Source organism: Nomascus leucogenys, chromosome 13, assembly GCF_006542625.1.
Source record: "Nomascus leucogenys isolate Asia chromosome 13, Asia_NLE_v1, whole genome shotgun sequence".
In the NCBI taxonomy this organism is placed as follows: domain Eukaryota; kingdom Metazoa; phylum Chordata; class Mammalia; order Primates; family Hylobatidae; genus Nomascus; species Nomascus leucogenys.
In genome coordinates, this window is record NC_044393.1 from 54,246,776 (window position 1) to 54,259,746 (window position 12,971).

At 38.4% G+C, this 12,971-nt stretch overlaps 1 protein-coding gene across 10 annotated transcripts in view; it reads right to left on the reverse strand.

Moving 5' to 3' along the window:
• SRPK2 (SRSF protein kinase 2) overlaps positions 1 to 12,971 on the reverse strand; it is a 286,728-nt gene that overhangs the window by 110,340 nt on the left and 163,417 nt on the right. The window contains exon 1 of one of the 10 annotated variants that reach the window (XM_030825678.1): positions 3,806 to 3,827. The exons of the other annotated variants lie outside the window; for them this stretch is intronic. The gene's annotated coding sequence lies outside the window, so the exon portion shown is untranslated. Of the gene's footprint in view, positions 1 to 3,805; positions 3,828 to 12,971 lie in introns of those variants that run through there. 10 annotated transcript variants of the gene reach the window in all.

Here is a 12,971-nt window from a genome sequence, read left to right on the forward strand (position 1 = left end):
TCCTAACTGCAAAGGTCAACATCCATCCCACCACCTAACAGCCCTCTGCTTCTAAATCTATGTATTTTATAATCATGATTAGTTAAGAGATTTATGAGAAAGTTACAAACAGATAATTATCACAGACTTCTACAAGGCAATATGACAAAGGCAGTATTTGGTGAGAAAAAAAAGATTTAAAGTTGAACATAAAAAGTGACTTACCTAATTAAGCAGAATAGAAATTCAAAACATACAGTGGTGCTGAGACTAGCACCCATGAAACCAAATACTACAAATTATTCTCTCTTGCATTCACAGAAGACACAATGCTATCTCAGCACAACTGTATCTGACAGCTGAAGACTGTCCTGAAATGTATCAAATCCATACACCTGACAGAACAGGACTAAAGCCCCACTAGTGGAAGCATCCCACCAATGCAGACTGATACTTTCAGAACTGATTTTCTCCTTCCCTTGTGTCATGAATCTTGGGATTCTAACCCACAGTTCCAAATTCTGCAAGATTACCCCAAGTATAGAGAATGTTCCTTATTTACTTGTTCAACAAATATTTACAATGCTCAAACTATTTTACTGCTAAAATGAGAAAAATATGAGTCTTTTCTCATGGTACCAGGAATCTAACAGATCAGATACAAATACAAATTAGAGCATAAAACAAGGCAGAACGTAGCTTGATAACATTACTTCTTTAATTAACTCAAGGCATAGTCAATGTATCCAATTTCCAGTCTCCTGTATAATTCCCAGGGGATACAATGGCAAAAACAAAATATGTGGAAAGGTATACATGTTCTCTCCAGCTGGCTGAGTGCCTAAAAATTCTCAAAGAAAGGAGAGAAAATCGAAGAGGCCTATGACGAAGAAAAAGGTGTCAACAGATCTAGCTAGGAAAGGGCATTCTAGGCAGGAGGACATGACGGCCTGAGCAGCAGTAGGTATGGCAGCAAGAAAGGGCTCATCCACTTCTGCTGGCACACAAGGTACCCAAAGGAGAATATTGGCAGAAGTGCTAGAGAAAGGTTGAGACCAGATTTTGACACCCTGGGGTGAAGAATTTGAAGTTTATTTGCTAGGAAATAAAATGCTACACAAAATTAAATCTATTTCTTTCGGAAGCTATAACACAATAGTTCTCAAATAGAACTATACAGCACAATCAAGTGGAAGTTTTTCAAAATGCAAAAGTGAGAATCAAGAGATTCTTCTGACTCAGTAGGTCAGGAATGTAGCCTGGGAGCATGTCATCAGGTGACTGACACACACCCATGGTTAAGAATCAATGCTCCAAGGAATCATTACCATCTCTAACGGGTGTCAACTGGCAATGCACTAACGTGAGTTTATGGTCCAAACACAAGTAAGGAAAGTAGATACAAACAGATGTAGGTAAAGAAAGGCAGATACAAATAAGAATTTTTAATGGTCCAAAAGGTTTCATGAAAAGGACCTCCACCTATAATAAATGATGTTTCCTAAGAAGTTACTGCATGAATCAGTTTTCAATCACCTACTACAAGTGAAGTAAAACTAATTTTTAGTGCATTCTATTAAAATATAAATAATCACACCACAATGTATTTAGAGTTCCAACTCAGAAAAGCATGCCTAAGGGAGTTATAATTTAAGCATGACTGGGGAATGAGTGACACCTTAAATATAACTGATAAATCCTATTCATTTTTCTTTTCTCCTTCCTAGTTGAAAAGAAAAGAAAACCCCAAAGAATAAATAAAAGAAGTCAAGGAACAAGAAGCCATCAGAGAAATGCAAATCAAAACCACAGTGAGATACACACCAGTTAGAATGGCCATCATTAAAAAGTCAGGAAACAACAGGTGCTGGAGAGGATGTGGAGAAATAGGAACACTTTTACACTGTTGGTGGGACTGTAAACTAGTTCAACCATTGTGGAAGTCAGTGTGGCGATTCCTCAGGGATCTAGAACTAGAAATACCATTTGACCCAGCCATCCCATTACTGGGTATATACCCAAAGGACTATAAATCATGCTGCTATAAAGACACATGCACACATGTGTTTATTGCGGCACTATTCACAATAGCAAAGACTTGGAACCAACCCAAATGTCCAACAACGATAGACTGGATTAAGAAAATGTGGCACATATACACCATGGAATACTATGCAGCCATAAAAAATGATGAGTTCATGTCCTTTGTAGGGACATGGATGAAACTGGAAAACATCATTCTCAGTAAACTATCGCAAGGACAAAAAACCAAACACCGCATGTTCTCACTCATAGGTGGGAATTGAACAATGAGAACTCATGGACACAGGAAGGGGAACATCACACTCCGGGGACTGTTGTGGGGTGGGGGGGGGTGGGGGAGGGACAGCATTAGGAGATATACCTAATGCTAAATGACGAGTTAATGGGTGCAGCAAACCAACATGGCACATGGATACATATGTAACAAACCTGCACATTGTGCACATGTACCCCAAAACCTAAAGTATAATAATAAAAAAAAAAAAGAAATTCAACAATTTTTTAAAGAAAATAATGAGAATGGAGAAGAGGTGACAACTAGAAAGAACATAAGCAGCTATAATCAAAAGTGGCTTCAGAAACAGATACTGACCAAAAAGCAGTCCACCCTGGGACCACAAGAGCTTCAGCTGGGGAGACATTCTGGGGGATGATGCTGGAGACACATAGCTTGGTTGGATGGAGTGGTTGGCGCATACTTCCCACACTCCCACACCTCCAGTGTAACCAGATCACAATCTTTTCCAAGGCAGAAGACGGAACATTTTGGAGACACTAGGCACAAGGAGATATAGTACTGGGCTAAGAAACAGTCTTTATGATGAACAGTTAGAATCGGACCAGGATCTTAGTCTCCTTACTCCACTCTGCTCCCAGAACATATGCCCAGCTCACGTCTACGCCCTGGACAGGAATACGGAGACTTCTTCATTAGAGAAACTAAATAGCCCCACTCAGGCCAGGCCCATGTATCATTATAATAGAATTACTTTTTTCACCCTTCCCTTTAAAACTAATGATCTTCAATAAGATTTATGTTTCACTCACTAGGTTCTGTTCCTATATGCAAGATCCTTTCAGGCTTTCAAGTGCTAGAAGCCAATCCCTATTTACTAAGTATGATGTTAGCTATATGCCTGAGAACAGACTGAGCCTTAGTCCCTATGTACTTAGTAGAGCTCCTTACTTAGACATTAAATAATAGATGTTGAATGAAAACTCGCAAGTGAGAAAGTATATAACTAATACTTGGTAAACTATTTAAGCCTATAATCTAATACTCTGATTTCATAATCTGACAGTGATCATAGACTTTTAAAATGTCACCCAAATTTGCAGTATTTAAGAGTAATATTTCCTACTCATTTATTTTCCCAAAATATGTAGGTACCATGTGAAAGCACACAAAATTCTGTTTATTTAGTGGAGATAATGTTTCTATGTATTAGGAGTTCATGTGTAAAGAATCTTGCTAATGACTCAGCCACAAACTGGTGGCAAGAACAGGCAAAAATTCCTAACCAGTGTACACTTGACTTAGAACCATATAAGCCAAATAGCCTATTCATCACTACTTAGTAGGGAGAAGTTTAAGAACTCAAATAGTATCTGACTTAATCATAAAAAATAAAACACGGTTTAATCAAGTGACTAATGTTTTTAAAATAAGCAGACAAAAAACTAAACACAGAGAAAAATAATACAGTTTAAATGTGGCTATAAAATTAATGCTTTATATACAGAATAAGTAGTTTTGTTTTTCCTAATTCTTAGATCCACTTACGATTTTAACAGTCTAGCTTCTGCCGGGTGTGGCGGCTCACACCTGTAAATGGGAGGCTGAGTCAGGCAGATCACAAGGTCAAGAGATCGATACCAGCCTGGCCAACATGGTAAAACCCTGACTCTACTAAAAATACAAAAATTAGCTGGGCGTGGTGGCGTGCGCCTGTAGTCCCAGTTATTCAGGAAGCTGAGGCAGGAGGATCGCTTGAACCCGGGAGGCAGAGGTTGCAGTGAGCTGAGATCGCACCACTGCACTCCAGCCTGGCGATGGAGCGAGACTCTGTCTCAAAAAAGAAAAAAAGAGTTAATACAAGTGTTCAAAAACTCAAATTTAAATTGTAAAAGAATTAACATTAAGAAAAAAAGTCTAGCTTGTCATACTTAGCTTAAACAAAGTCTTTCAATCATTTATAAGTATATGAAACAAACCACCAAAAGAATCTAAAACTAGCATGCCATTTCCCACTCCAGTTGAATGTCATTATATTGTTTTCACTACGACTCACTTTAACCATTTTTTTTTTCCCATCAAGACAGCCAGACCCCCAGCCCTGATTTGATGTCATCCCAGGATGTGTCTCATTTGTTCCAGAAGCCATCTTGAATTGTTTAAAATGTTTCAAAGGGAAAGTACAATAGTATAATCCTTTCAAAAAGTGGGGTCGCGGGCAGGAAGAGCTATACAATAGTTTTCTGGTACTGGAGGTAAATAAGAGTAGAAAATGAAAAAATAAATTATAAATCATTACTTCAAAAAATATTAGCAGTATTTATTTGGCAGAATCAGAAAATAAAGTTCATGTGAGCCAACTGGTCTAATAAAAAGGTTTACTAAACCCACACACCAATTTTTGACAAAAATCTCTAAAACACATTACAGATATTCCTCAACTCGTGATGAAGTCACATCCCAAAACACCCTTCATAAAGTTGAAAAATCCTAAGTCAAGTCATTATGAGGGACTTGTATCTGCTGTTGCCATTATACGCTTGACTTTACTAACTAACTAATATTTCAGTCCTGTCACTAGAATTTGAAAAGTACAGAGTAGTAGTTAAAGGCATAGTCTTAAAAGTTGAGAGCTTGGTTTAAGTTTCAGCTCCATCAGTTATGAACCCTGTGGCTTTGAGCAAGTGATACCTACTTTTCTCACCAATCTTATTCTTTCTCCAGCTACAACAGTCCTCATACCCTTCTTGAATCCAGACAAGAATCTACACTGCCTGATGATCTAGTTTGCGAAAGCCTGTACTTTTTTCCTGGGATTTCAAACCAGTATCACACCAACGCCAAATGCTACTTTGGCCCCAACCATACCTATTTGCCAAGGTCAGCATCACGAAGCATTCTGTCACTACTGCCTCAATTTCCATCCCTGAAACAAGATGCTCCTTTTTCCTGCAGTGTCTCCCTTATATAACCGTCTGTCCACAACAGTCCAAACCATATTCTTTGCCATCTATCTGTGGCGCCACATCCCCCTCCCCACTCAACCCATCTTCCTTTTTAACAGAGCCAACTTTCCAAAATGAACATATGACTGGTGATTTTTCTGCTTGAAAAGTAGTATTTATTTTTCTTCGGATTACCAAAATAATATTTGTTATCTGTAAACCACAGGGCTATAAACAAACTATTGTTTACAGCCCTAGTATCCACAGATAAACCAAAATAACTCCATTTATTTCCTCTCAATTTTTACCCAGATATAATTTGAGATCCCTCTTTTCATAAACATCTTCTCCTATCATTAAAAACACTGTAAAATATCACTTTAGCAGGCACTTCATCATACAAGTCTACCAAAACTATTGAACCATTCCTTTGTTTCCAGTCTTGGGAAGATTGTATATACTGTGAAAAACATCTTTAATCACCCATCTTTGTCTATACCTTACCAATTAAATTGTTAGGGCACAGTACCAGGAGTAAAACTGCCAGATCAAAGATTATACACATTTTAAAACCAAACATAATGCCAAACTGCTTTGCAAAATTCTATGTAAGTACCACTCTAAACATCAGGAAGAATCTTTATTGGCAGTTAAACTGCTTCTGATGGGCCCTTGCACAGACTTTAATAGAGAGACATCGTACTAACAAAAGAATTGTTCCTCACAATAACTTGTAACAATATTAACAAGTAACATTCCTTTTTATGAAAATATTAAAAGCACTAAAATCAAAGGCTTAAAACTTAAAATCTGAAGTAAAATTTCACCAAACAATAACTGAAGACAATAGTCTAACAATTTAAGCATTTTAAGCAGAAAATAGTTTTTTAACCATAAAATCATTGGTAAGTTTTAAACTTCTATTTTTGCCTACTTTAGTATCTACTCTGAGCAGTGCTAACTCTTTAAATACTATAATACCAAGCATTCCTTAAAAGTTTTCCATCATTAGTTACATTTTTGAGAAAGATCAATCTGGTATAAATATAGAAATTCAATTCATAATAACATTAGTTTTAAAACATAATTCAGAAAGATTTACACTTATGGCAAATATAACCACGCTGGCCATTTATTATAAAGTTCTGTGTTTATTTCATCATGAACAAGAATGGTATGGCCTCTGACCTCATGGAGTAGTCTGTGGACCGACAGTGGAATTAGCAGAGAAATTTATAATTTTACTGATGAAAAAAAAAAACAACTAAACTCTAGTATGTGACATGAATCAGGCATTATCTATTTGCTTTCACATTTATTCAAATACATTCTTTTAAGTTTTAATTTTCTTAAAGGCACAAATGACACAGAAGAAACTTTCCTACTGAGGCAATTACTCTTTGTGAAAAATAAGAGGTAAGCTGAAGTGGCCCAGCTGACCAGTGAGTGCACACAATCCAGGGCCTCAGCCCAGGGCCCCCAGTCCAGAAACGGCATGTTGGGACCACAAGATCTCATAGCCTCCATTTGTCCAGACTGGGCTCAAGGGCAATAAATCCAAAAAAGATCCGTCATGTCTTCAGCTGAAAAAAGCTCAACTGCAACTATTCTTTGTCACTGCCTTCCAGATCCTTTTCCTAATGTCAGCAAACCTGAAAAGGCCTCCAAAGAGGTTCCTAATAGGCTGACCAGAAAGGCACAGAATCTGTTTCCACATTTTAATAACCCAGACAGAACATGGAATTGAAGGCTGCTCCTTTGCACTTTGTCCCTGACATACATACCTCCCTGCCCAAGTGTCAAAAAATTAAATGTCTCCCATCTCAGCTCAACCTTGTGTCTTCTACCTTATAAAAAGCCATTCTTCCTTGTTTTAGCCAGATTCTACTCTTCTTTCAACAATCAACTCAAACCTTATTGACTCCCTGTGAATTGTCTATGTCCCCCACAGATCTCAACTATAGCACTTCCTAGGGTTCCTCTTGTATTTTAATTAACCACATACATGTTTTCCTCTGCCACTAGAGATGAAGCACTTGCAGGGTTTAGCTAAAATTTCCACATATATCTCTCTCCTTGCACACACGTACAAGAGTTTCTTGAAGCTAATTTTTGTCAAGCTATACTCAGCAATGAAATCAATACACAGCTTTTTTTAAAAATAAAATAAAAGTATAAAATACCTAAGTGTGCTTCATGCGGTAAAAGTATTGTTTCTTGAGACATATTTCGGTTGTGTGTGAACAGATCTGTAGATGCCTCGAGTCACACAAAATAACATGTAAAAAATATTGCTCAAGGGTCTTAAGGAGCAGGCTATGCAAATATGCAAATTTAGATATATATTCCCCACCTGGAATTTTTGATTAAATGCTGAAACAGAGCTCTGGTTTTAGTTTATTTCATATGGATAACCAATTGTTCCAGCAATTATTTATTTTAGATTGAGTTACACACATATGCTGAATTTACAGATTTTTAAACGACATCTGTACCACATTAAGCAGCCCCATTCTATATTTTTAAATATTTATATTTTATGAGTATATATATTCATTCAAAAGTGATTTTACACCCTTTAATATTTTGTAATTTTTTCCATAAAGGTCATACAATAAGACTTTTGTTAGAGTTACTGTTAGGAATTCAGAATCTGTAACCTTTACTCAAAAATAATTTTAAGTTGGGTGCGGTGGCTCACACCTGTAATCCTAGGACTTTGGGAGGCCGAGGCGGGCAGATCACCTGAGGTCAGGAGTTCAAGACTAGCCTGGCTAACATGGTGAAACTCCGTCTCTACTAAAAATACAAAATTACCCAGGCACGGTGGTGCATGCCAGTAATCCCAGCTACTTGGGAGGCTGAGGCAGGAGAATCACTTGAACCCAGGAGGTGGAGCTGGCAATGAGCTGAGATCCCACGACTGCACTCCAGCCTGGGCAACAAGAGCAAAACTCTGTCTAAAAATAATAATAATACTAACTTTAAGATATTTTAATTATCCAGTAAATACATCTCTTATTTATAATTTGGTTAATGTTGGCTCAAGTTTCAGTTTCCCCTCATCTTCCATTTTAAAACATTTAGAATTCTAAATTAAACTCCAAACTGTCAGTTAAAATACATCATGAAATTCATTCCTATTTTCTTTCACGAATTTAGTACATTCAGTTAGTATTCAAAGTGAACAAAACATTCCCCTTGACCCCAAAATGAGCCCATTTATTTGCTAAAGTTAAACTTTTCATGATAAAAAGCCCCAATCTTAAAACACACATGAGCTCAAACATAAAAAAGACATTAAAATATTAAATCAAAGACTTCCCTTTCCTTACTGAGCTTTCATTAATCATGTTAATAATAGCTAAATTTACCTAGCAGACTGCCACCATCAAAAAACTGTAAGCCAGGCACAGTGACACATGACTGCAGTCACAGCTACTTGGAAGGCTGAGGTGGGAGGATCACTTGAGCCCAAGAGGTTTAGATCACTTGAGTCCAGCCTAGGCTATTTTTAAAGAGACCCCCATCTCTCTAAAACAAACAAACAAACAACAACAACAACAACAACAAAAAAAACACCACTGTCAATAAAATCTGCCTTGCTTTTCTGCCTATAAAGGCTATAGCTTCTTAAGATCTATTTTATTTAAGGCTAGCAACTAACCTCTTTCAATTTGTATTGGGAGAATCATTATGGTTACTAACGCTGGAGCAAGCTGCAGTGAGCTGCCAACTAGCAGATCGTCTGCCTTAGTAACTTCCTATTTATGACTCATACATGAAACCAGTAGTTGCTCCCTCCATGTCCTGAATGAAGTATGGCAGAGCTCCCAAATCATTAGCCAGCCTCTCCAACAGAGAATGGCCACCATACTCCCAACAAAGCTGCTTTTAAGTATGACACATATCCTATATTTTTAGTCAGATCATCCAAAACCTTCTAAATTTGGGGAAAATCTACCTAGTCATTTTTCACATTGCAATTACAGACACACAGATACAATTTTAATTATATTTATAAAGTTTAATAGACTGTTTCTAAAAAACAAGCATTCTTAAGACTGTAGAGAAAATAGTAAATAAATTCAGTAATTTTTTTCTCAATATCTTGTACTTTTCCTTATAAAATGTCTTACAACTAAACTTACACTTAAAAAAAAAAAGTAAAAGTGGGTTATTGGGGTTCTAGACTTATGCTGTCCTATAAGGTAGCCAGACACATGTGGCTATTTAAAGTAAAAATAAGCAAACAAAGATTCAGCACATCAGTCTTACTAGCCACATTTCAACTGCTCAACAGCCACATGTGGGGGTTACCAGACTGGACAGAAAAATCACAGAAAGTTCTACTGAACAATGCTGCTTAGAGTTTACAAGTTGTAAACTGTGCTAATAAAATTATCTTTAAAATATAGCTTGTTACTACCAAGTAAGAAGTTCTGTTAAGTCTAGAAACCTAAAGACTTCCAAAATATATTAATAATCATGTCAAAATATTAAATCTATTTTTTCAATAAAAGAAACATAAAATCATAATTGTCTATGAAACATTTAGGGATCATATTCTTCCCAATAAATAAAATGGAAGATATGGGCCGGGCGCGGTGGCTCACGCTTGTAATCCCAGCACTTTGGGAGGCCGAGGCGGGCAGATCATGAGGTCAAGAGATTGAGACCACGGTGGAACCCCGTCTCTACTACAAATACAAAAAAATTAGCCGGGCGTGGTGGCAGGCGCCTGTAGTCCCAGCTACTCGGAGAGGCTGAGGCAGGAGAATGGCGTGAACCCGGGAGGCGGAGCTTGCAGTGAGCCGAGACTGCGCCACTGCACTCCAGCCTGGGCGACAGAGCGAGACTCTGTCTCAAAAAAAAAAAAAAAAAAAATGGAAGATATATTTTGCTTGATTTTTTTTAAAAAATGCACTATATATGTGCTCAAGAAAGAAATAATTTTTTTTTTTTTTTTAAACAGAGTCTCACTCAGTCTATCACCTAGGTTGGAGTGCAGTGGCACAAACTCAGCTCACTGCAACCTCCACCTCCAGGGTTCAAGTGAATTCTCCTGCCTCAGCCTCTCGAGTAGCTGGGATTACAGGTGCATGCCACCACGCCTGGCAAACTTTTGTATTTTTAGTAGAGTTGGGGTTTCACCACGTTGGCCGGGCTGGTCTTAGAACTCCTGACCTCAGGTGATCTGCCCACCTCAGCTTCCCAAAGTGCTGGACAGGTGTGAGCCACCATGACGGGCCAAAATTCATGTTTTAAGAAGACATCCAAGCCACGCATACCAAAGACCTCCCCTTTAAAAGAAGGCCTTTTTTCAAGTGCAGGATTAAAAAAAAAGAATATACTTTCAGACATAAGGATAAGACAGCGTAGATTTCTGGCCAGGCACGGTGGCTCACACCTGTAATCCTGGGAGGCCAAGGTGGGTGGATCACTTGAGGCCAGGGTTAAAGACCAGCCATGGCCAATATGGAGAAACCCCATCTCTACTAAAAATAGAAAAATTAGCCAGGCTTGAACCTGGGAGGCAGAGGCTGCGGTACGCCGAGATCACACGACTGCACTCCAGCCTGGGTAACAGAGCAAGATTCTGTCTCCAAAAATTCCAAATAAAGAGAGAGCGAGCAGTGATTTCTGTCATCTGCTCAGCAACAAATCATTTCTCACTGCTGGCACCCTCTAGCGCTTGTGTGTGTCACCAGATTACTGGAAACATTTTAGCAGAGAGAATGGGGACCATAAACCACTGTTTGGTCCTTCTCTCCCTAAAAGTTAATTCTCAAACCAAATAACAAAGCAAAGAACTCTTAACTCAGTAATAAAAAAAGACAAAAGACACAATTCCTAAAAAATTTTTCCATAAGTTATTGGGGTACAGGTAGTATATGGTTACATGAGTAAGTTCATTAGTCATGATCTGTGAGATCCTAATGCATCCATCACCCAAGCAGTATATGTTGCACCATATGTTATCTTTTATCCCTTGCCCCCTTTCCACTCTTCCCCTAAGTCCCCAAAGTCCACTGCATCATTCTTATGTCTTTGTGAAAAGACACAATTTAAAAATAAGCAAAGGATCTGAATAGATGTTCCTCCAAAAAAGACATACAAGTAGCCAAAAAGCACATGACAAGATGGCTCAACATCATTAGCCAACAGAGAAATGCAAATCAAAACTACAATGAAGTACCACTTCACGTCCAGTAGGATAACTACAAGTAAAAGGATGCTAACAAGTGTTGGTGAGGATCCTGAGAAATTAAAAATCTCTTACATTGCAGGTAGGAATGTAAAACAACTCTGCTGTTTTGTAAAACATTCTGGCAGTTCTACAAAATTTCAAACATATAAGTTATCACACAACCCAGCAATCTCACTTCTAGATATTTATCCAGTAGATATAAAAACATATATTCACTCAAAAACATGTATATGAATGTTCAGTCACAATATTCAGAACATCCAAAAAGTAAAAACAATCCAAATGTTTATCAACTGATGAACAGATAAACCAAATGTAGTGTATGCACAAAACAGAGTGTCATTCAGCAAAAAAAAAAAAAAAACAGTAACTGACAATGGTAAGACTCCAAATAATGGAGTCAGTAATCCAATTTTTTTTATTTTTAGCCTACTATTTAGAAAAGGAAGGTTTTAATAACAAACATAAATGGTGAAAACCAATATCCTAATTTCTTTTTTTCTGAGACGAGGTCTCACTCTGTTGCCCAGGCTGGATTGCAGTGATGCAATCTTGGCTCACTGCAACCCCCATCTCTTGGGCTCAAGTCATCTTCTGCCTCAGCCTCCCAAAGTGCTGGGATTAGAGATGTGGGCCATGGCACCCAGCCCAATCTCCTAATTTCATATGTAAAAAAGCGATACAAAGAATGGAAAAATCTGAGTATACCTGGAAAATCAACGGGCTGTCACTAGAATAGTACAGTGGCTGAATTTAGATCCTTCAAATATCGTTTAGAAAATTTCCAGTGGAAGCTTTATAAAGAAAGCACATCAACTCAACTTTCTGAAATTACATTTCATAAAAGATGTTGTTTTAAGGAGAAATTGCCGAAATTCCAATTTCTGGATACTAACACAAACTTGAAAGATGAAATAAAAAGTTCTTTAGATGTATCGTAATGGGCCTAATGTAAGAATGTAGAAAGATTATGTCAAAACACCTTTAAAAAAAAATCTGGAGACGGGCACGGTGGCTCATGCCTGCAAGGGGGCCATCTGAGCTGCTAACACACCACCGTCCGCAGACAGCGGAACTAAGAGAGCAGTATAACACCCTCTCTCTGGCCTCGGGGTCACGGGCACCCTCACCTAGGCAGCGCCACAAGGGGCAAGACGAACTGCTAACACACTGCTGTCTGCAGAAAGCGGAACTAAGAGAATACCGTAACACTCACTCTGGGATTTCAGAGTCCCAGGCACTCTCACCTGGGCGCTGCGAGAGCTTATTCCCGTGTTGGCGCCTGGAGCAGCCAGCCGGATCCTGCACTCGCTCGCTCACATGCTCCCTCCTGCAAGCGCTTGAGCATAGCAGGCTGAGCAAACAGGGCGCCCCTGTTACAAGTCCAGTGAAGAGGCCGAGAAAAGCCCTGCATCATAACTACTGCTCACAGAAGTAGCAGTCTCTCTGCTACTTTTGCACTGTGAAATTGAGGCTAGAATGAAAATGGTACAAACACCAACAGCTAGCTGTTTAAAAAAGGCTGGCCCAAGAGAGCCAGCAATGAGTTCAGGGAACT